General features: G+C 39.5%; 1 long non-coding RNA gene across 1 annotated transcript in view; it reads left to right on the top strand.

Moving 5' to 3' along the window:
• LOC107971136 (uncharacterized) overlaps nt 1-15,451 on the top strand; it is a 156,409-nt gene extending 140,958 nt beyond the window's left edge. Inside the window, exon 5 of the long non-coding RNA XR_010154779.1 lies at nt 11,362-15,451. This is a non-coding gene — a long non-coding RNA (uncharacterized LOC107971136). The remainder of the gene's footprint in view (nt 1-11,361) is intronic.
• The last annotated feature ends 5,789 nt before the right edge of the window (nt 15,452-21,240 follow it).

The raw sequence follows: 21,240 nt of genomic DNA, 5'->3' as shown, positions 1-21,240 counted from the left end.
CCCTCACTGGATCACTACATATTCTATGCATGTAACAAAATATCAAATATACCCCATATGTACAAATATTGTGTCAATAAAAGTAATTACTCTTTCTCTGCATTCTTGCAGACTTCTTTTTTTCTGTCTTTTTAATAGCCATTCTTCCTGATGTAAGATGATACCTCATTTTGCTTTTGATTTGCATTTCTCTGATGATTAGACATGTTCAGCATTTTTTTTTTTTTTGAGACAGAATCTCATTCTGTTGCTCAGGTTGGAGTGCAGTGGCATGATCTTGGCTCACGGTAGCCTTCATCTCTCTGGCTCAAGTGATCCTCCCTCATCAGCCTCTTGACTAGCTGGGACTACAGGCACGTGCCACCACACTGGGCTAACTTTTTTAACTTTTAAGTTCAGGTGTAAAAGTGCAGGCTTGTTATATATGTAAACTTGTGTCACGGGGTTTTTTTGTACAGATTATTTAATCACTTAGGTATTAAGCTGGTGCCCATTAGTTATGCTTCCTAATCCTCTCCTTCCTCTCACCCTTCACCCTCAGATAGGCCCCACTGTCTGTTTTTTCCCTCTATGTGTCCATGTGTTTTCATCATTTAGCTCCCACTTATCAGTGAGAACATATGGTATTTAGTTTTCTGTTCCTGCATTAGTCTGCTAGGGATAATGGCCTCCACCTCTATCCATGTTCCTGAAAAAGATATAATCTCATTCTTTTCATGGCTGCATAGTATTCCATGGGGTAAATGTACCACATTTTCTTTATCCAGTCTATCATTGGCGGTCATTTAGGTTGATTCCATGTCTTTGCTATTGAGAATAGTGCTACAACAAACATATGCATGCATGTTTCTTTATGATAGAATAATTTATATTCCTTTGGTTTATACCCAGGAATGGGATTGCTGGGTCAAATAGTAGTTCTGTTTTTAGGTCTTTGGGGCATTGCCACAATGTATTCCACAATGGTTGAACCAATTTACACTCCCACCAACAGTGTACAAGCATTCCTTTTTCTCTGCAACCTTGACAGCATCTGTTGTTTTTTGACTTCTTAGAAATAGCCATTCTGGCTGGTGTGAGATAGTATCTTGTTGTGGTTTTGATGTGCATTTCTCTAATGATAAGTGATATTGAACTTTTTTCATATGCTTGTTGGTTGCATGTATATCTTCTTTTGAAAACTGTCTGTGTCCTTTGCCCAGTTTTTAATGGGGTTCATTGCTTTTTCTTGTAAATTTGTTTAAGTTCCTTATAGATGTTGGATATTAGACCTTTGTCAGAATCATAGTTTGCAAAAATTGTCTCCCTTTCTGTAGGTTGTCCGTTCACTCTGTTGATAGTTTCTTTTGCTATGCAGAAGCTCTAAAGTTTAATTATATCCCATTAAACAATTTTGGCTTTTGTTGTAATTGCTTTTGACATCTTTGCCATGAAATCTTTGCCTGTTCCTATGCCTATAATGGCATTGCCTAGGTTGTCTTCCAGAGTTTTTATAGTTTTGGGTTTTAAATTTAAGTCTGTAATTCACCTTGAGTTGATTTTTGTATATTGTGTAAGGAAGGGGTCCAGTTTCAATCTTCTGCATATGGCTAGCCAGGTATCCCAGCACTACTTGTGGAATTGGGAGTTCTTTCCTCATTGCTTGTTTTTATCAGCTTTGTTAAAGATCAGATGGTTGTAGGTGTGTGGCCTTATTTCTGGGCTCTCTATTCTGTTCCATTGATCTATGTGTCTTTGTACCAGCACCATGCTGTTTTGGTTACTGTAGCCCTGTAGTGCCATTTGAGGTTGGGTAGCCTGACGCCTCCAGATTTGTTCTTTTTGCTTAGAATTGCCATGGCTAGTCTGGCTCTTTTCTTGCTTCCGTATGAATTTAAAAAATTTTTTTTATAGTTCTGTGAAGAATGTTACTGGTAGTTTCATAGAGATAGCATTGTATCTATAAATTGCTTTCGGTGGTATGGCCATCATAATGATATTGATTCTTCCTATCCATGAGCATGGACTGTTTTTCCATTTGTTTGTGTCATGTCTGATTTCTTTGAGCAGTGTTTTGTAATTCTCATTGTAGAGATCTTTCACCCCCCTGCTTAGCTGTATTCCTATGCATTTTATTCTTTTTTTGTGGCAATTGTGAATGGAAGTTAATTCCTGATTTGGCTCTCGGCTTGACTGTTGTTGTTGTATAAGAATGCTAGTTATTTTTATACATTGATTTTTGTCTCCTGAGACTTTGCTGAAGTTATCAGCTGAGGTAGCTTTTGGGATGAAACTACAGGGTTTTCTAGATAAAGAATCATGTTATCTACAAACAGGGATGGTATGACTTCCTCTCTTCCTATATGGATGCCCTTTATTTCTTTCTCTTGCTTGATTGCTTTGGCCAGGACTTGCAGTACACTGTTGAACAGGGATGTTGAGAGAGGGCATCCTTGTCTTGTGCCAGTTTTCAAGGGGAATACTTCTAGCTTTTGCCCATTTAGTATGGTGTTGGCTGTGGGTTTGTCATAGATAGCCCTCATTATTTTGAGGTATGTTCTTTCAATACCTAGTTTAAGAATTTTCGGCCGGGTGTGGTGGCTCACGCCTGTAATCCCAGCACTTTGGGAGGCCAAGGTAGGTGGATTGCCTGAGGTCAGGAGTTCAAGACCAGCCTGGCCAACATGGTGAAACCCCATCTCTACTAAAAATACAAAAAGTTAGCTGGGTGTGGTGATGGGCACCTGTAATCCCAGCTACTTGGGAGGCTGAGGCAGGGGCATCGCTTGAACTCGGGAGGTGGAGGTTACAGTGAGTCGAGATCACGCCACTGCACTCCAGCCTGGGTGACACAGTGAGACACCATCTCAAGAAAAAAAAAAAAAGAATTTTCAACATGAAAATGTGCTAAATTTTATTGAAAGCCTTTTCTGCATCTATTGAGATAATAACGTGAGTTTTGTCTTTAGTTCTGTTTATGTGATGAGTCATATTTATTGAATTGTGTATGTTGAACCAACCTTTTATCACAGGGATAAAACCTGCTTGATTATGCATACTGGGCCAATATTTTTATTTTTTGTAGAGATGAGGTCTCACTATGTTGTCCAGGCTGGTCTCGAGCATTTTTAAACATACCTTTTGACTATTTGTATGTCTTTCTTACATTAATTTTTTATTTTTAATTTTTGTGGGTACATAGTTGGTATATATACTTGTGGGTTAGCTGAGATATTTTGATACAGGCATGCCATGTGTAATATAATAAGCACATAGCACATCAGGGTAAATGGGGTATCCATCACATCAACCATTTATCCTTTGTGTTAAAATCCAATTATACTCTTTTACTGTTTTTTCTTTGAGATGGAGTCTCCCTCTGTCACCCAGGCTTGAGTGCAGTGGTGTGGTCTCGGCTCACTGCAACCTCTGCCTCCTGGGTTCAAGCAATTCTCCTGCCTCAACCTCCAGAGTAGCTGGGACTACAGGCACACACCAGCATGCCTGGCTCATTTTTTTGTATTTTTAGTAGAGATGGAGTTTCATCATGTTGGCCAGGCTGGTCTCAAACTCCTGACCTCAGATGATCTACCCACCTTGGCCTCCCAAAGTGTTGGGATTACAGGAGTGAGCCACCGCACCTGGCCAATTATATTCTTTTACTTATTTTAAAATGTACAATTAAATTATTTTTTACTATAGTCACCTTGTTGTGCTAGCAAATACTAGGTCTTATTTAGTCTTTCCAACAATTTTTTTTCTTTTTTACTCATTAACAATCCCCACTTCCCTTCCCAGCCTCTGGTTACCATTCTTCTAGTCTCTATTTCCATAAGTTCAATTGTTTTTATTTTTAGATCCCACAAATAATTGAGAACACGCAATATTTGTCATTCTGTTCCAGGCTTATTTCACTTACCATAATGACCTCCAATTCCACCTGTGTTGTTGCAAGTGACAGAATCTCATTCCTTATTTTATGGCTGAATAGTACTCCATTGTGTATATGTACCACATTTTCTTTATCCATTCATCTGTTGATGGATGCTTAGGTTGTTTCCAAATATTAGCTATTGTAAATTGTGCTGCCGTAAACATGGCAGTGCAGGTATCTCTTCAATATACTGATTTCCTTTCTTTCGGGTGTATACCTAGGAGTAAGATTGGTGCATTTTACGGTAGCTCTACTTTAGTTTTTTTGAGAAACCTCCAAACTATTCTCCATAATGGTTGTACTAATTTACATTCCCACCAACAGGGTGCGAGGTTTTCCTTTTTTCCACATCCTCGCCGGCATTTGTTATTGCCTGTCCTTTGGATATAAGCCATTTTAACTAGGGTGAGATGATATCTCATTGTAGTTTTGATTTGCATTTCTCTGATGATCTTTGATGCTGAGCACCTTTTCGTATACCTGTTTGCCATTTGTATGTCTTCTTTTCAGAAATGTCTATTCAGATATTTAGCCCATTTTTAGTTTTTAAAATTATTTCAATAGATTTTGGGGAACAGGTGGTGTTTGGTTACATGGATAAGTTATTTAGTGGTGATTTCTGAGATTTTGGTGCACCCATCACCTGAGCAGTGTACACTGTACCCAATGTGTAGTCTTTTATCTCTCATCCCTCTCCCATCCTCCCCTGCCCCGAGTCCCCAAAGTCCATTGTATCAGTCTTATGCCTTTGTATCCTCATAGCTTAGTGCCCCCTTATAAGTGAGAACATACAATGTTTGGTTTTCCATTCCTGAGTGATTTCACTTAAAATAATGATCTCCAACTCCATCCCGGTTGCTGCATCCATTATTTTGTTCATTTTTCTGGCTGAGTAGTATTCCACAGTGTGTGTGTGTGTGTGTGTGTGTGTGTGTATGTATTTGTATATATATATGTATATGTGTATATATGTATATGTGTATATATATGCATGTATATGTGTATATATGTATATGTATACATAATCTAGATATATATATATAAATATATATGTGTGTGTGTGTATAATTGTCTTTATTCCCTCATTGGTGGATGGTCATTTAGGCTGGTTCCATATATATATATATATATATATATATATATATAGTTTTTGAGACAGAGTTTCACTCTTGTTGCCCAGGTTGGAGTGCAATGGTGCGATCTCGGCTCACTGCAACCTCCGCCTCCCGGCTTCAAGCAATTCTCCTGCTTCAGCCTCCCAAGTAGCTGGGATTACAGGCATGTGCCACCACACCTGGCTAATTTTGTGTTTTTAGTAGAGGTGGGGTTTCTCCATGTTGGTCAGGCTGGTCTTGAACTCCTGACCTCAGGTGATCTGCCCACCTTGGCCTCCCAAAGTGCTGGGATTACAGGTGTGAGCTACTGTGCCGGGCTGGTTCCATATTTTTGCAATTGTGAATTTTGCTGCTATAAACATGCATGTGCAAGTGTCTTTTTCACATGACGACTTCTTTTCCTCTGGGTAGATACCCAGTAGTGGGATTGCTGGATCAAATGGTAGTTCTACTTTTAGTTCTTTAAGGAATCTCCATACTGTTTTCCATAGTGGTTATACTGGTTTGCATTCCCACCAGCAGTGTAAAAGTGTTCCCTTTTCACCATATCCACACCAGCATCTATTTTTTTTTTTTATTTTTAAATTATGGTCATTCTTGCAGGAGTAAGATGCTATTGAATTGTGGTTTTGATTTGCATTTCCCTGATAATTATTGATGTTGTGCATTTTTCCATATGCTTGTTGGCCATTTATATATCTTCTTTTGATAATTATCTATTTATGTATGTCCTTAGCTGACTTTTTGATAAGATTATTTTTGTCTTCCTGATTTGTTTGAGTTCCTTGTAAATTCTGGATACTAGTCCTTTGTCAGATGCATAGTTTACAAAAATTTTCTCCCACTCTGTGGGTTGTCTGTTTACTCTGCTGATTGTTTCTTTTGCTGTGCAGAAGCTTTTTAGTTTATGTCCCATCTAGTTATCTTTGTTTTTGTTGCATTTGCTTTTGGGTTCTTGGTCATGAACTCTTTGCCTAAGCCAATGTCTGGAAGAATTTTCCTGATGTTATCTTCTAGAACTTTTATGGTTTCAGGTCTTAAATTTAAGTCTTTGATCCATCTTGAGTTGATTTTGTATAAGGTGAGAGATGAGGATCCAGTTTCATTCTTCTCTTCCACCTGCTTTCACCATGTGACATGTCTGCTACCCTTTCACCTCCTGCCATGATTGAAAGCTCCCTGAGGCCTCCCCAGGGACCTTTCTATCCCAGGGAACCAATAGGATAAATATATACATAAATAAAATAAGGATTTAGCTCATGTGATTATGGAGGCTAACAAGCCCCAAGATCTGCAGCTGGCAAGCTGGATACCCAGGAGAACCAATGATGTAAATTCTAGTCTGAAAGCCAGGAGGCTGGAGACCTAGGAAGAGATAATGTTTCAGCTTAAGTCAGAAGGCTGGAAAAAACTAATGTCCCACATTAAAGGCAGTCAGACAAGAGGAAGAGGAATCCTCTCTTACTCACAGAAGGATCAGCCTTTTTGTTCTAGTCAGGCTTTCAACTGATTGGATGTGGTCACCCACATTGGGGAGGGCCATCTGCTTTACTTAATCTACCAATTCCAATGTTAGTCTCATCCAGAAACACTTTCAGACATACCCAGAGTAATGCTTGACCAAATATCTGGGTATATCATGTCCCAATCAGATGGAAACAAAATTAACCATTGCAGGGACTGTTTTTATTAGTTAAACCTTTGTTTATCCCTTTGTGCTGTTGCAAAATCTTATCTTTATCTTGAAACTGAAGTGTAATTGTAGCACTGAGGTGCTGGTAGACTTCCAATGTCTGGAACTTTCTAGGTCTGCATGTAGCATGCCCCAAGCCACATTCTATGCCCTGGGAAACCTCACTGTACCCTATATTCTAAAGTGGTTTTAGATCTTTAGTTTTATGAAAATAATTTTATACCAACCAATTTTGCTAATTAAAGCAATTCTTAAACAAAAGAAGCTTGTCAACAAATACATGCACACTGAAACATTTCTGAAATGCAATAGGGCAACTGGCTTCAAAAGACAAGGATTTTAGAAATCTTCATTTCCTTATTATGTTTGCTTAAAGGGAGGCATAGCTCGAGCTGCTTGCTCATTCCCCTTGATCAATGAGGACTTCTACTTGTTAAGTAAGGGAAATTACTAATTGTATTTATTTTCTTGTATGATGCTATGTCAAAGTAGAGTGAGGTTGAAAGCCCAACTATCTAGGGGCATTTGTCCTTTTAATTTTTCCCCCTAAATCCTTTTATTAACTCTGGTTCTGAACCTATTCTGTTTTCCAGAAGATGTGTAGGTAGGATAAATGAGAATATACTAGGCAAAGGTCAATGTGGGTGGAGGGGATGAGAGTCCTGCTCAGAAATGCTCTGCTTAGTCTGCTCTGGAGTATGGCAGATGGGGAAGGGCACCATTGCTGCTGAGGTGCAGTCAGAGACCCATAGCTGTACGGGGAGCAGGAGGAGGCAGGGTTAATATCAGAAAAGATAATTAGTCACAGCCTGTGATCTTCCAACCTCACAATCCCCTGTAGCCTGCTTCTCACATATTAAATATGTATCTATGGTGTATGGGTGGCTGGGGATAGAGTAAAAGAGGCCTCATACAATGCAATGTGTTTGGCCCTAGCTGGCCAAGAGGGTAGCTCTTTGGAGGTTTTGTTAAAAATCAGGGAAGGGGAGAGAAGATTTTTACAGAATGGCAAGTAGAGATAGTAAGCCTTGTCAGGGAAGCCAAAGTCAGAACAAAGGGGAGACCTTGAACTCTCAGAAATGCTCTGGGTGCATCTCATTTGACACAACGAACTGTTCCCCAAAAAGGCTTGTGCCCATCTCTTGCTCCTGTACCTTCAATTTAAAGGCTATTTGGTTGGCTTGTTATACACTGGAAGCCCATAGGGCCAGGAGAGACAAGAATAACGCTGGAAGTGTCAGCACAGCAGATCCTACAAAGTGGAGTCGTTTGAACAACAAAAAGCAAAGAAAACAATAGGAGACCAATTCCAAGGAATGGGGCAGAACAGAAGAGCCCTGTAACATCGGAAGAGAGATGCAGGAAACGGCATATAAAGCAACTGTGATTTCTCTAAAAGGGGGCTTTTGCTTTATTTTTCATCTCTCAAAAGGTGTCAGCTTAAGAAAACTTCACAGCTCCTGTGGGCTGCTTGCTCTCAAAGGGAAATGAATTATTTAGAAGTGTGATGAATAGTTCATCAAACCTTCCTCCAACAGGGTTGCTGCTTAGGCTCAGAGTAATTGGCCAGGAGCAGGAGCAGGGCAGGCCCTTTCCTCAATGGTTCTTTCTTCCCTTCTGGAGGGGGCCTTGAGTTGGGAGGGTGAGGATGACTGCCTAGGGTGGATCTTTCATCCCAGATGAGAACAGAGGCAGACACGAAAACCGCGGTAATTCCCAGGACAGGCCTGCAGGAGGAGCCAGCGCCCTTCAGTGGAACAAGCTATCTTAGGAAGGGAGGGCTCTTACATGGGAAGGCTCCAAGGAGCCTCAGATTCCGCCCTAAATCCCAATCTCCCATCCGGTGGAGCAGGCTGCAGGTACTCCCAGGCCATTTCATCCTCTGCTTTCACTATTGCAGACCCTGGGGGGTTGGGGGTCTGTACAAGAGAAGGTTGTGTAGCAGAAGGAGAAGTGTGGTGCAACATGCAGCCGCAAAGCTACGCTTCCAAGCCAGCCTCTGAACAGCCTTGCTTTCCCCTGCAATGTTCCCTTTCTCTTTCACCCCTTCCTCTCACACATACCACCCACCCATTCAGGTCCACACCCCTACACATTTAGTGGAAATGGTCAAAGGTTTAGGCCCAGCCTTATAAAAACAGATTCCAGACTGAAGAGGCTGTATCTTTTTAAAGGCAAAGAACACATATGATTTAGAGTTTGTAAAATCACTGACAATTGGAGGAAGACAGACAAAAACTATTCCTGGCCTCAGCCTGATCAGTAGATGAGGTGAGAGGCAATAGATATAGCGCCTCTCTTTAGTCTGTCAAATGTGGGCACAAATCAGGGCTTTGCTCCTAAGCTGTTTGACCTTATACTAGGGGCTCCCAACCTCCGGGCTGCAACTGTGCTGGTCCAGACCGTGGCCTGTTAGGAACCAGGCTGCGCAGCAGGAGGTGAGCTGTGGGCCAGGGAGTATTACCACCTGAACTCTGCCTCCTGTCAGATCAGCGGTGGCATTAGATTCTCGCAGGACCAGGAGCTCAAACCCTATTGTGAACTGCGCATGCGAGAGATCTAGGTTGTGTGCTCCTTATGAGAATCTAACTAATGCCTGATGATCTGAGGAGGAACAGTTTCATCCTGAAACCACCTCCCCTCCCCCACTGCTGTCCATGGAAAAACTGCCTTCTGGTACCCAAAAAGTTGGGGACTGCTGCTTTAGACCCTTCACATAACCTCTCTGAGCCTCAGTTTCCCTGTCTGTAAATTGGAAATGGTAATATACATTTCACAAGGATATTGGGAGGATTAAATGAGCTAGCTTTTGTAAAGTTCTTGGTCTATAGTAAGCATTTGATAAATGCCAACTATTATTCTTGCTTTTTATCTTATCATCATATTTCCACATTTGTCATAGATCATATGGGGAACTGGGTGGAAGAATTTGAATGAGTCTGGGAAAATCAGCCCCTTACTGTCAGAGAAAACATTCATATTCCCATCCTATTTCTTCTAGCAATGGACAGCTCTTCTCATCAAACTGCTGTTGCTGTGCTAATGATAGTGAATTCTCTCTCCCTCCGTCCTTCTTCCCTTCCTCTGCTTCTCCCTCTCCCTCTCCTTCTTCTTCTGCCTCCTTCCTTCCCTTCTGCCTCTTGTATTCTGGGGGAATTTTCCTGAGATGTTGTGAAATGTCTGCTTTTTAGTAACAAGTTCTATTATTAAAGGATTCGTGTTATATTACTAAGCCCATTTGGCTACAACTTCATTGCCTACCATTCCAAACCTAACTCTACTTCACACAAAGAAGAGTAATTTAACTACACATATGCAAAAATAAATGTCCCATTGGACTTCTGTTCTTCTAAAAGATTTAGAAAATTATTTAGTACAATTACTTCTAATATGCACCCATCAGCTCTGACATGGTTCTGTGAAAAACAGTTCTGGTCATTTCACTCAAAGTAATGGATTAAGATAATAAATCTGACAAGGCCTGCCTAGCAAAGTTAACATTGAGCCAGTATAGTTCTTTTACCATTGTTTGTAATTACCTCTTTTGACAGAGAAAATGTTCTGAGTAGGAGCAAGTTACATCTCCCAATGAATGTGAAAAGTTTCAAATTTGGGGACTCCACCTGTAGGAAGCTCATAAGCTCAGTTGCAAAAAGCTCCTGGCAATTGCTGCTGGGTGTTTTCCACTCAGTGCCACAGTGCTCTCTGTGGATGAGGAGCAGTAAGCTTGCTGTCAGCTAAAGAGCCTAGGATAAATGCAAATCATCCTCAAGCTTTTGCATATGAGAAGCAAGTGGCCAGGAGACTTCCAAATGCCCACTAATAGGTTATGGCTGTATGTTGATTCATACATCCACCCAATGTTTACACCTAGCATCTACAGAATTCTAGGCAATTGAACTACAGAAAGGACTAACACAAGGTTTCTGCCCTCAGGGAGCTTACAGTGTAGTCATGGAAACAGGCACATTTAATGAGTCTAAATTTAGAGACAAATACTGGATACGTCTGGCAAACTTCTGTGGTGAGTCCTCTATGCCATCTGTCTTTAATTATCTGACCAAATTCACGTGGAAGAAGGGTTTGATTTGCTCTCCATAACCATTCAAGTCAGAGCAAAGAATTAAGAATAAAAATAATTCGACTTTTTGAATTCTGCCTTTGTACCAGGCACTTAACACATATTGTCTCATTTAATCCTTATAGCAACTATAATAGTCTGCTCAGGCTGCCATAACAAAATACCATTGACTGGGTGGCTTAAATAACTGAAATTTATTTTCTCACGCTTCTGGAGGCTAGGAAGCCCAAGATCAAGGTACCAGCCTACTTGGTTCCTGGTGATGGCACTCTTCCTGGCTTGCAGACGGCTGCCTTCTAGCTGTATGGTCACATGGCCTTTTCTTGGTACCTGTGTATGGAAAGGGGAAGCGGGAGAGTTTTCGTCTTTTTATAAGGCCACAGTTATATCAGACTGGGCCCTGCCTTTATGCTCTCACTTTACCTTAATTACCTCCTAAAGATTCTATCTCCAGAAACAGAAACTGGGGATTAAGTTTTCAACATATTAATTTTTTGGGGCACACAGTTCAGTCCATAGCAGCAACCTTATGTCTTAGATTATTATCCCTGTTTTTCAGATGAGAGAAAGCCTGCTCAGAGAGGTTAAGTAACTTCTCCAAGATTACACAACTAAGAAGTTGCAGAGGTAAGAGTCTATGTCTGTCTGACTAAAGGACAACTTTTTTTTGTGTGCTGTACTGTTTCTGTTTTGCTTCTTGAATCAGTGGCATCTCCCACTCCACTGTGTAGTACATTTTGAGTCAATATAAGAGAAGACTTTGATGTTTGGAATAATTAGAGCTGGTAACAGGGTCTCTATCACAGGCAGTGTTAAGCAGTGTATAGATATTGTAGAGGAGATTCTTGGAGTGGGTGGAATATTGTACCAGAGCAATGATTTCCAAAGAGTGCCAAGTGATGGGGTGGGCCTTGGGGTGCCTACCCCACATCTTCTTCAATCAAAGCCACTCAGAGTTCATCTACTGAAACGATAATCCAACATTTATTGAGCATTTACCAGGTACTGTTGCATAAACTTCCCATGTATTCATTTATTCAATCATTTGCAACAGTACCAAGAGGTAGGTACTGTTATTACCCCCATTTTACAGATGGCAAAACAAAAACAAAAACAAAAACAGGCATGGAGAAACAAAGAAACTTGTCCAAGGTCACACAGGTAGGGTAAGTGGAGGTGGGATTTGAACCCAGGGCTGCCCAGCATGAGAGCCTGTACTCAATAAGCAGTATGCCAACCATCTTCTCAATTTTGTTAGGAATACTGAGTTTCTTTGAAAGAATTCATATGAATAAAGAGTGATATGGATTGAAATTTTTGAAAATCGCTGTCTTTTATGGAGTTTTCAAGTTTCATTGGTTCAATGATCATTCTCTGGGTTGAGACGGTCAAGAACCTCTGGTGACACTTTCTACCAAGATAAGACCTTGGCTTCAGCCTCTGACTGTGGACTTGAATCTTTCTTTTAGCTTTGTTAAGCCAGAATTTGCTAGGTTTGGCCATGGTTGTACCTATAGACTGGCAAGTTGCCACAGCCTGACTTGGTCTCCCAGTTCTGAACTTGCTCTCTAGCTTACAGTGCTGTGGTTGGGTCCATAACATTTCTACACACAGAAACCATCCATCAGTCCCACCCAACTTGAGCATAAACTGGGATTAAGGTTCACTGGACACAATGAACTGGTGGAACATGTAAGCCTCAGGAACCTCCTCAGGAAAGACTTCCCTGAAAAAGGAGCCAATCAGGAGTGATGAGTCTGACCCTGCGAGAAAGCCCTCATCATCAGAGTAGAGGGGAACAATCACTGTACAACATGGTTGTCTGTCTCTCAGATTTGTCTCCTAGCCAAGACCACCATGGACTCTTGACTCAGTGCTGTGAATAGGAGGCATGCACATAAAACCTAAGAGCACTGGTTCATGCAAAACTCCGTAAGACACCTAGGCACCGGTATTGCTGCTTAAGTGTGGCTCTAACAGAATCAAACCTGAATAACAAAGTCAGTCATTTAGTTACCAATATGGGTTGTACACCCATGGTGTTCACAGTCCAGTGCTTGGTTTTCTGCTGAGTAAGAAACATGAGTTTTTATCAGCAAGGGAATACAGTATAGGGGAGGAACATAGTCTTTATCTAATGGTGTCGAGGAGGAAGAGAAGAAAAGTACAGCATTAGACAGAAGCATGCATGGCCAGAAAGCATCTAAATGTGTATAGACTGCATATAGTCCTGTTATCAGAGATTCATTTTCCATATCTTCCCAATGGGACTATTAATACCTACCTTGCAGGGTTGTTGGGTAGATTAAATAAAAAAATGTATATAAATGGATATAAAATGTCTTGTTCAGTTCCTGTTAACACAAGAGCACTGATAAATGGAAGATATTATTCTTATTGGTTGGGGTAATAGTATTGTTACTATCTTATTATTAGCACCCATGAAATATGTTGTTCTAAGTAGCAAAAAATATGAATCTAGGGACATTCTAAATAGCGGTTATGTTTTATTTGTCAATATCAATGTTAGGAGCTTAATTCTTGTGACCTTCCTATTGAATATGCTCTGGATGTTACTTCTGTCTTACTGTCTGGGTAGGGATTTCCCTGAAAGCAGGGATTTCATTCCCACCAAATTAGAAACTTGCTATGGAAGAGAATCACATCTTCCCAGCTCTACTGTAGAGTCTACCATCAGATACGAGGCAGCCTGAAAATTGGGTGCGAGCCTCCAACAGTGGATTTTAGTTTTCTCCAAGGACATAGATACTATCTTTTATCTAGAGCCCACAGGTGGTCATTTGGTACATGATGTTCTTGAGTGGAATAAGATAATAGCATTCTGCATTTTATTACTGGTTAATGTCTTGGTATTATAGTTGGATTGAGCTAGAGTGAGAAGGCAGAAAAGGGATGGGAGCAGGTAGGGTCCAGATGCCTCATCATAGTTGAGTTTCTATGGAATATCAAAAACCATTTTACCCTCCAAAATTTTGCAGCTGCCAAATGTCCCCAGACGCTGCACTGAGATGTTTTCCTTTATTTTTAAGCCTAGGCACATTTCAGGCCCTATTGAATGCATGTGCTTCCAATTGATTTACATTTAACACATCAAAATGTTGTTTTGTAAGAGATTTGATATCCAAGAAGCCTGCTGAGCTGCTTTTATGAACATTTTAAAGCCTTTTTCTTTGAAGGGATTGAAACCTGGGTGGTACTCTTTGTTGTTTCCAGCCTCAGATGGCCAGAGACTGCTGAAATAGTAGAGGGTATCCTGGGATGGCCTGCATCTTGTAGAGTGACTGGGGGTCTGGGAGAGGCAAGAGGATGAAGAGGGTTGTGGATCAAATGTGGATGGGACACATTCTTTGTGCATCATGACCAGACAGACATCTGAAGTCCCAAATGTTGCCTGTTAAAACCAAATTTGAGTCCTAGCTGTTTCAATGAATCTTTATTTCTTCGTGTTTAGACTTTATCTTCTTCAATTTCTTAACCTTTATTGTTCAAACCACAGTGCAGGACACAGAATTTGCTTTACTGAAATGTTACTGTGGCCGGGAGATGTGGAGTGGGAGGTATCTGTTGGAAGAGCAAAAAATGTAAAAGATATAAAGTGCCATTGGAGATGCAAGAGTGTTACTTACAAAGCACCTAATCTTGTGGCTCTAAACACAAATGCCCATACGTGTAGCTTGTGAGTGGAAGGCATTAGGGAGTGGGACTTTGGAGAAGCAGAGCATGTATTCTCCATCTAAAATCATTAAAAATATTTGAACACTGTCCAGACCAAACAAAGCATATTAGAATGCCCAGTTCACTATACAGTCTCCAGTGTGCAGTACCTTTATCTAAATCAGCCCTCAAATCTATTAATGAGGAAACTAAAACTTGAGAGCTGCAAAATGCACCTAGTACTTAAAGCCCGTTTCTCTCCTGAATCCTTTACCTCATTGATACACCAAAGCTGCAAAATTACTTGTCAAAATGCACCCAGCTAGTAAGTGGCGGAAAGAGACTCAAACTTAAGATTTTGGAGTGTAAACACTTCAAGTCCAGTGCATTTTGTCATTGTCATTATACTATGCTACCTCCTTAGATTAAACCTTATAAGTCAGGAAAAAAATTACATCTATATATTTCATATATATATATATATGAAACCAATGAAGGAAACTTATGAACCACACAATGCCTAGTGCTGGTAGTTTAGTGGGGGGAAGATTGACAAATTGACAGTGGAAAAAGAATAACAAAGTGGCTGGGAATCAGAAATAAGGAAATGTAAAGTATAAATTAGAAATTGGGGATGACTCAGAGGAGGTGAACCTTGAATCACTTCTGAGCTGGAAGTGACAGAAAACTCAAGAAAGCTTAGAGGCAGGTGTGAGGTGGGAGAGTGATGGCAGCAGGCAGTCCCTTTGAAGAGTTAGGTGAGGAAGTCTTAGACAAACATGTAATCTAAAGTCATATGTGGTTAATATTCCAGTTAACAGTTTAAAAGCATATCTGCGACTACCTAAGCTAAGAAGTGGAGGAGAGAACATTTGTATTCACCTGGAGGCTTTCATTTTAAGCATTATGATGTGTGTGTGTGTGTGCGCGTGTGTGTGTGTGTGCACGCACGCTTCTGTGTGTCTAGAAATGTAAGTTAAATACTACCGTGTGTCTAAGATCAAATGTTTGACAAGAAAATGAGTTACACTGTGTAAGTATATGATGTCACCTCCATATATATAGCTAAATTTTGACAGATAGCTTCTCCTGGGGAAAATTGTGCCATCCACAGGCATCATGATCCTCATTTAATTGCTGTCTAATTTTTTTTGAGGCTAATTTTTACCTGCAGTTAGAAGTTGATATTATGTGCACCTGTGAGGTACCATTTGAGGCCCTCTGTTTTCCTAACCAACTGTGTGATACCATTTTTTGGAGTTGACACCATTTAATAACACCCCCTCCAAAAGCAACTTTCAGCTAAATTTAAGGAAACCATGAAAGGTTCCTTACTTCAGGACATAGTCTTCTTTTACATACTGAAAAGGCTGGTTTAAGTCTCAGTCCACAAATTTAGGTTTCTATAGTTCAACTTCTGGTTGGGTTCCTAAACCCATAGGATGGCCAAACTCAATATCATTCTATGCAAGGATCTCTCCTTTCCCTAGGGTTGTATGCACTGGTGAGCCATCTGATCCTTAATGTCATCTACTAGGTAAGTTGCAGCTTTGATATCCCTCCACCTGTCCCCTTCAGCTCTAATGGCTCTCTTTGATACTTCCATACTTCATTTGAGGACTTGGAAGTCATTCTGCTCCTTCCTGGCCATAAGCAGGCACAGAAATTTATTTCCTTCTTAATTCCCCAAGGCTTTTGCCAGGAGGCAATTTGCAAAGACCCTCTTGCTGGGTTCCAGTTATGCCTATAGTCTCAAAATTTCTCTTTTTCTCCTATCCTCCTCAATAAACACATTCACTTTACTCTCTGTCCTCTCTAGTGCCCTCAGAACTTAATTTTTTGGACACCCAAACTGATCAACTCTTTTATTTCTGCTTTTGTTCAGTCATATCCCTCCCCGAGGCAATGAACACAAAATTGTGGAACTGATGGAATTGGGAAGGGAGTGGTGGTCATTGGGGTACGGACTGGACTACTAGGAGAAAAAATCATTTCAAATAATATTATCCTGATCTAAAATCTAAATGATTTAAAATCATCATCATCACCAACACCACCACCATTATCAACATCATCATCAGTATTCTTTGTTACCTAAATACTCCTCTTGACCTATTATGTGCACTTTGAGTTACTTCTCCAGTAATAAAATTAAGCTTTTCTGCAGCTAATCATACCATTTTTATTCCCTGGAGCTGCTGGGATTCTGGGATTTGGCACCAGGGGCAGTCTGTTGCCTGGAAACTAGACAGAGCACCCCATAGCCAAACTGTCCGTATCCTCTCCCCGTTTAGTGTCAAGTACAGTCATTACTCTGCATAAAGATGTTGTTTACTAAATTCATTTTTAAGGGGTACTATGATTTAAATCTTTGTCCCCTCCAAAATTCATGTTGAAATTTAATTGACATTGTGACAGTATTGGGATATGTGACCTTTAAGAGGTGTTTAATCATGATGGCTCCTTCCTCATGAATGAACTAATGCCATTATCACAGGAGTGGGTTTGCTATTGTTATCACAGGAATTAGTTTGCTCCTCCTTGATCTCTTTCTTTTTTTGGCCCTTGCACCATGTGACGCCTTCTGCCATGTTATTATGCAGCAAGAAGGCCCTCACCAGAAGCTGGCACCTTTATATTGGACTTTCCAGAACCGTGAGCCAATACATTTCTGTTCACTATAAAATACCCAGTTTGTGGTATTCTGTTACAGCAGCAAAAAACAAAAACAAAAAGAAAACAAAACAAAACAAAAAACTAAGACATCCTGAAACAGCAGTGTGTGTACTTCTTGGCTTTTATGAAATTGCGTTAGAAGTCCAGATATTGCAAATATTTTCAAATCTTAATACTTCAGATGGCAAATTGTGTATATACACATAGAAGTGTTCACATAGGGAGGAGCGTCAAGAAGGCATGCAAACAACAGATAGAGAGAAATGAATCAATTAGTCTAGTATAGGGGCCAATGGAAATATTCAATTTCAAAAAAACCAATAAGTACTCAAATTATGGGTAAGAGCAACAGAAAGAAACTGATAGCTGGAGGGATAAAATTGGAAGCTTGGCTTTGTTTTCAATAAGAGACAGAGGTTAGTAGGACAAGAGAGAAAACAACAGCAAATGTTAATTCAAAGCTCATTTCCCCTTCCTTGCCTTCCTCTCACCCTAGCTCCTCGTCCCATGGTGAGAAATAATGATCATGTTCCACACTTGGAAGAATGGGTAATGGGAAGCGTGGTGAGAGGAAATGACTTTCTCAGCTAATTGTCAGCAGTAGTTGAAGGACCCACAACTGGTGTCTCTCTGGGTGCTCTCGCATGCCTGCTTCCAAAGCAGACTCTGGTTGGTTAACTTAGCTGGTCAAAACCCTGTGGCAATAGAACCAAGGTAGTGGGTTTCTTCTAATTTTGGGTCTGGTGGCTTAACTCTGTTCCCCAGCTACAGATGGAACCCAGGCCATAAGCTTTAACCTTATGTATAGTCTCAGCCTGAGCCTAGCCTTAATCCCAGAAAAAAATTCAAACCTGGTCACAGGTAGAGCCCTATCACTGGCCAGAGGCTGAGGTCCTAATCCTGATCATAGGCTGACCTCTAATCCTTGTCATAGGTTGAGCTCTTAAACCCAGCCATAGGTTGAGCCCCTGACCTTGGCTGGCTACCTCAGATATATGTATTATGGGGCATCAAAGGGATCGGGAAAGAAGGTAAAGATGTTGTAGTGTATCTCCATTATTTCTACTAAGAAAAGGAACTTACTCTATTAATAGGACATGAGTAACCTATTTTCCTGTGATAACAAATGATATATACATGTTTTTATTTACTAGAAGCCACAGGGAGAAGCTTGCTGGAGTGAGAATATGGGAACTATTGCTTCTAACTTTGAGGATAGAATTTAGGATAGATGTGATAAAATCTCTTTGAAAATGTATCTGCCATTTTATTTCATTTGTTAAAAAGACAGCACTGGTGTTTGTTTTGCTCCACTCTCATGTTTAAGATACCAAGGGCAATGCCATGACAGCAATTTATGAAAATGCACCTAGTACTTAAAGCCCGTTTCTCTCCTGAATCCTTTACCTCATTGATACACCAAAGCATCTAAAGTCTCCAACATTTGAATCACTTCTTTGGGTTTTGACATGGGTAGCTTCTATTTTATTGCAGATCTTATTTGGGGTATTTCCCATATATAGATAATGATAATTAAAATACATTTAGAAAATGAGTCTATTCTGAGTAACCAAAATAAACTGTTTCCAGCATTCAAATCAGTCCAAAAGTTGGTTGGTAAAGTGTACAAGAGTTTTAAATACAAACTGGAAAAATAACACTTACAATGGAGTAAATCTCACTTGATAGTTAAAAAATATTTAATGCAAGTTTGAAATTTTGCCTCAAACATCCATATAAGTATAGGGAGAAGTTGGTAGCTAACATTAGTTACCTAAAAGGCAGTCGTATCAAAAGCAGGGGAAGATTGGGTGACTCTCCACTTCCAGGCAGTAATTGATCCTAGGTAATCGATCAGAGTTTGCTAGAAGGTAGAGTATTTCACATATGCTGCCCAGAGACAAACTTCTGACCTGCTTGAAATTTCTAGTTGAAAATGTATATATCCTTGCAAATATTTTCAAACCTTAACACTTATGATTATACGATACTCCTGTCTATTAGGGAAGCATGATATGTGGATTGCTGTAAAAGATGGCGGTACTATAGAAGGCTACTACATATGTTACAAACCTGCACGTTGTGCACATGTACCCTAGAACTTAAAGTATAATAAAAAATAAAAATGAAAAATATATGTCTTCAATCTCTCCCTCTTTTCTCATCAGTTTTTAATCAATCTCAAGTTGCCTTCTTACTATAAAACACAACAAAAATAATCCTTCAATCCCATATTGTGCTTCTTAGCCAAAATTTATCAAATAGGGTGAGCTTACCATCTATACTTCCTCAGCTGCACTTAGTTTTTACTTTAAACTTTATTGAAGTGTAATTTACATACAATAAAATGCACACATTTTAAGTGTACATTTAATGAGTTCTGAAGAATTCATAAACCTATGTACCCATCATCACAATCATGCTATAGAACACTTTCATCCCCCCAAAAGTCAATTGCCTCTTCCTAGTTAATTTTCTACCTCTCAGCCCCAGAAAAACTCTAATATTCTTTTTGTTGCTATAGATTAATTTTTTTGGGAGGGGCAGGTTACTATCAATCGAGTATAATGTGTACCTTACAATTTTTAATGTATTTTCTTTTCAGATAATTTTTCTTCTTCTTGATTGGGGTATAATTGACACATAAAAATTACATAAATTTAAGATGTGCAACATGATGATTTGGTATGCATACACATTGTGCTCAGAGTTACCTTTTTTGTGGTAAGAGTACTTCAGATCTACTGTCTTAGCAAATTTAAATGTAGTCACCATGCATTACATTAGATCTTCAGAACTTATTTGTCTTATAACTGAAAGTTTGTACCCTTTGACTAACATCTCCCTCTTCCCTCCCCTCACTCCTGCCCCCAGCATTTGGCAACCACCATTCTACTCTCTGCTTCTGTGAGTTCAACTTTTTTAGACATATTAGTGAGACCATACAATATTCGTCTTTCTGTGTTTGGCTTACATCACTTAGCATAATGTTCTTCAGAGTCATCCAAATTGTCACAAATGACAGAATTTTCTTCTTTTTTTGAGGCTGACTAATATTCTGCTACACACACACACACACACACACACACACACACACAAACACAATATACACCAAATTTTCTTTATCCATTCATCCACCAACGGATACTTGGATTGTTTCCGTATCTTGACTATTGTGAATAATGCTACGATAAACATAGGAGTATAGATATTGCTACAAAATACCAATTTAATTTCCTTAGAAAATATATGCAGAAGTGGGATTGTTGGATCATATGGTAGTTATATTTTTAATTTTTAAGGAATTTTCATACTGTTTTGCGTAATGTTTGTACCAATTTACACTCCCACCAACAATTTACAAGAGTTCCCTTTTCTTCACAACAACATTCTTTATATCTTGTCTTTTTGATACTGGTCATTCTGACTGGGATAAGAAAATATATCACTATGGTTTTGATTTGCATTTCTCTAATGATTAGTAATGTTGAGCATCTTTTCATATACCTATTGGCCATTTGTATGTCTTCTTTGGAAAAATGTTTCTTCAGGTTCTTTGCCTATCTCCTAATTGGGTTATTTGGGGACTTTTTTGGCTATTGAGTTTTATGAGTTAGCATTTTTTTTATTCTTATATATCTGACTTTCACAAAGCATAACATTTTTGAGATTCATCCATGTCATGGTGTATATCAGTAGATTGTTTGCAGATGCCCTTTATTGGGTTATAGAAATTCCCTTCTGCAAAACTTGCCAAAATTTTTTGGGGGAATGGATGTTAGATTTTGTCCAGTGTGTTTTCTGTACCTTTTAAGATGATCATATGTTTTTTTAGCCTATTAATATGATGAGTTATTTTGATTGATTTTCAAATACTAAACTAACCTTGTAATAATAGGATAACTATTGAGCCACTTGGTCATGATGTAGTATCCCTTTATACATTGTTGAGTTTGCGCCATCAAATTTTGTTAAGAACATATCTGTTCATGAGGGATATTGGTCTATAGTTTTCTTTTCTTGTAATGTCTTTGTTATATTTTGGTAACAGTAATGCTGGTCTTATAGAATGTGTTGGAAATATTTC

This window comes from Pan troglodytes, chromosome X, assembly GCF_028858775.2.
Source record: "Pan troglodytes isolate AG18354 chromosome X, NHGRI_mPanTro3-v2.0_pri, whole genome shotgun sequence".
NCBI classification, from domain to species: domain Eukaryota; kingdom Metazoa; phylum Chordata; class Mammalia; order Primates; family Hominidae; genus Pan; species Pan troglodytes.
Note: the sequence above shows the minus strand (reverse complement) of the source record. Positions and strands in the feature narration are given on the sequence as shown.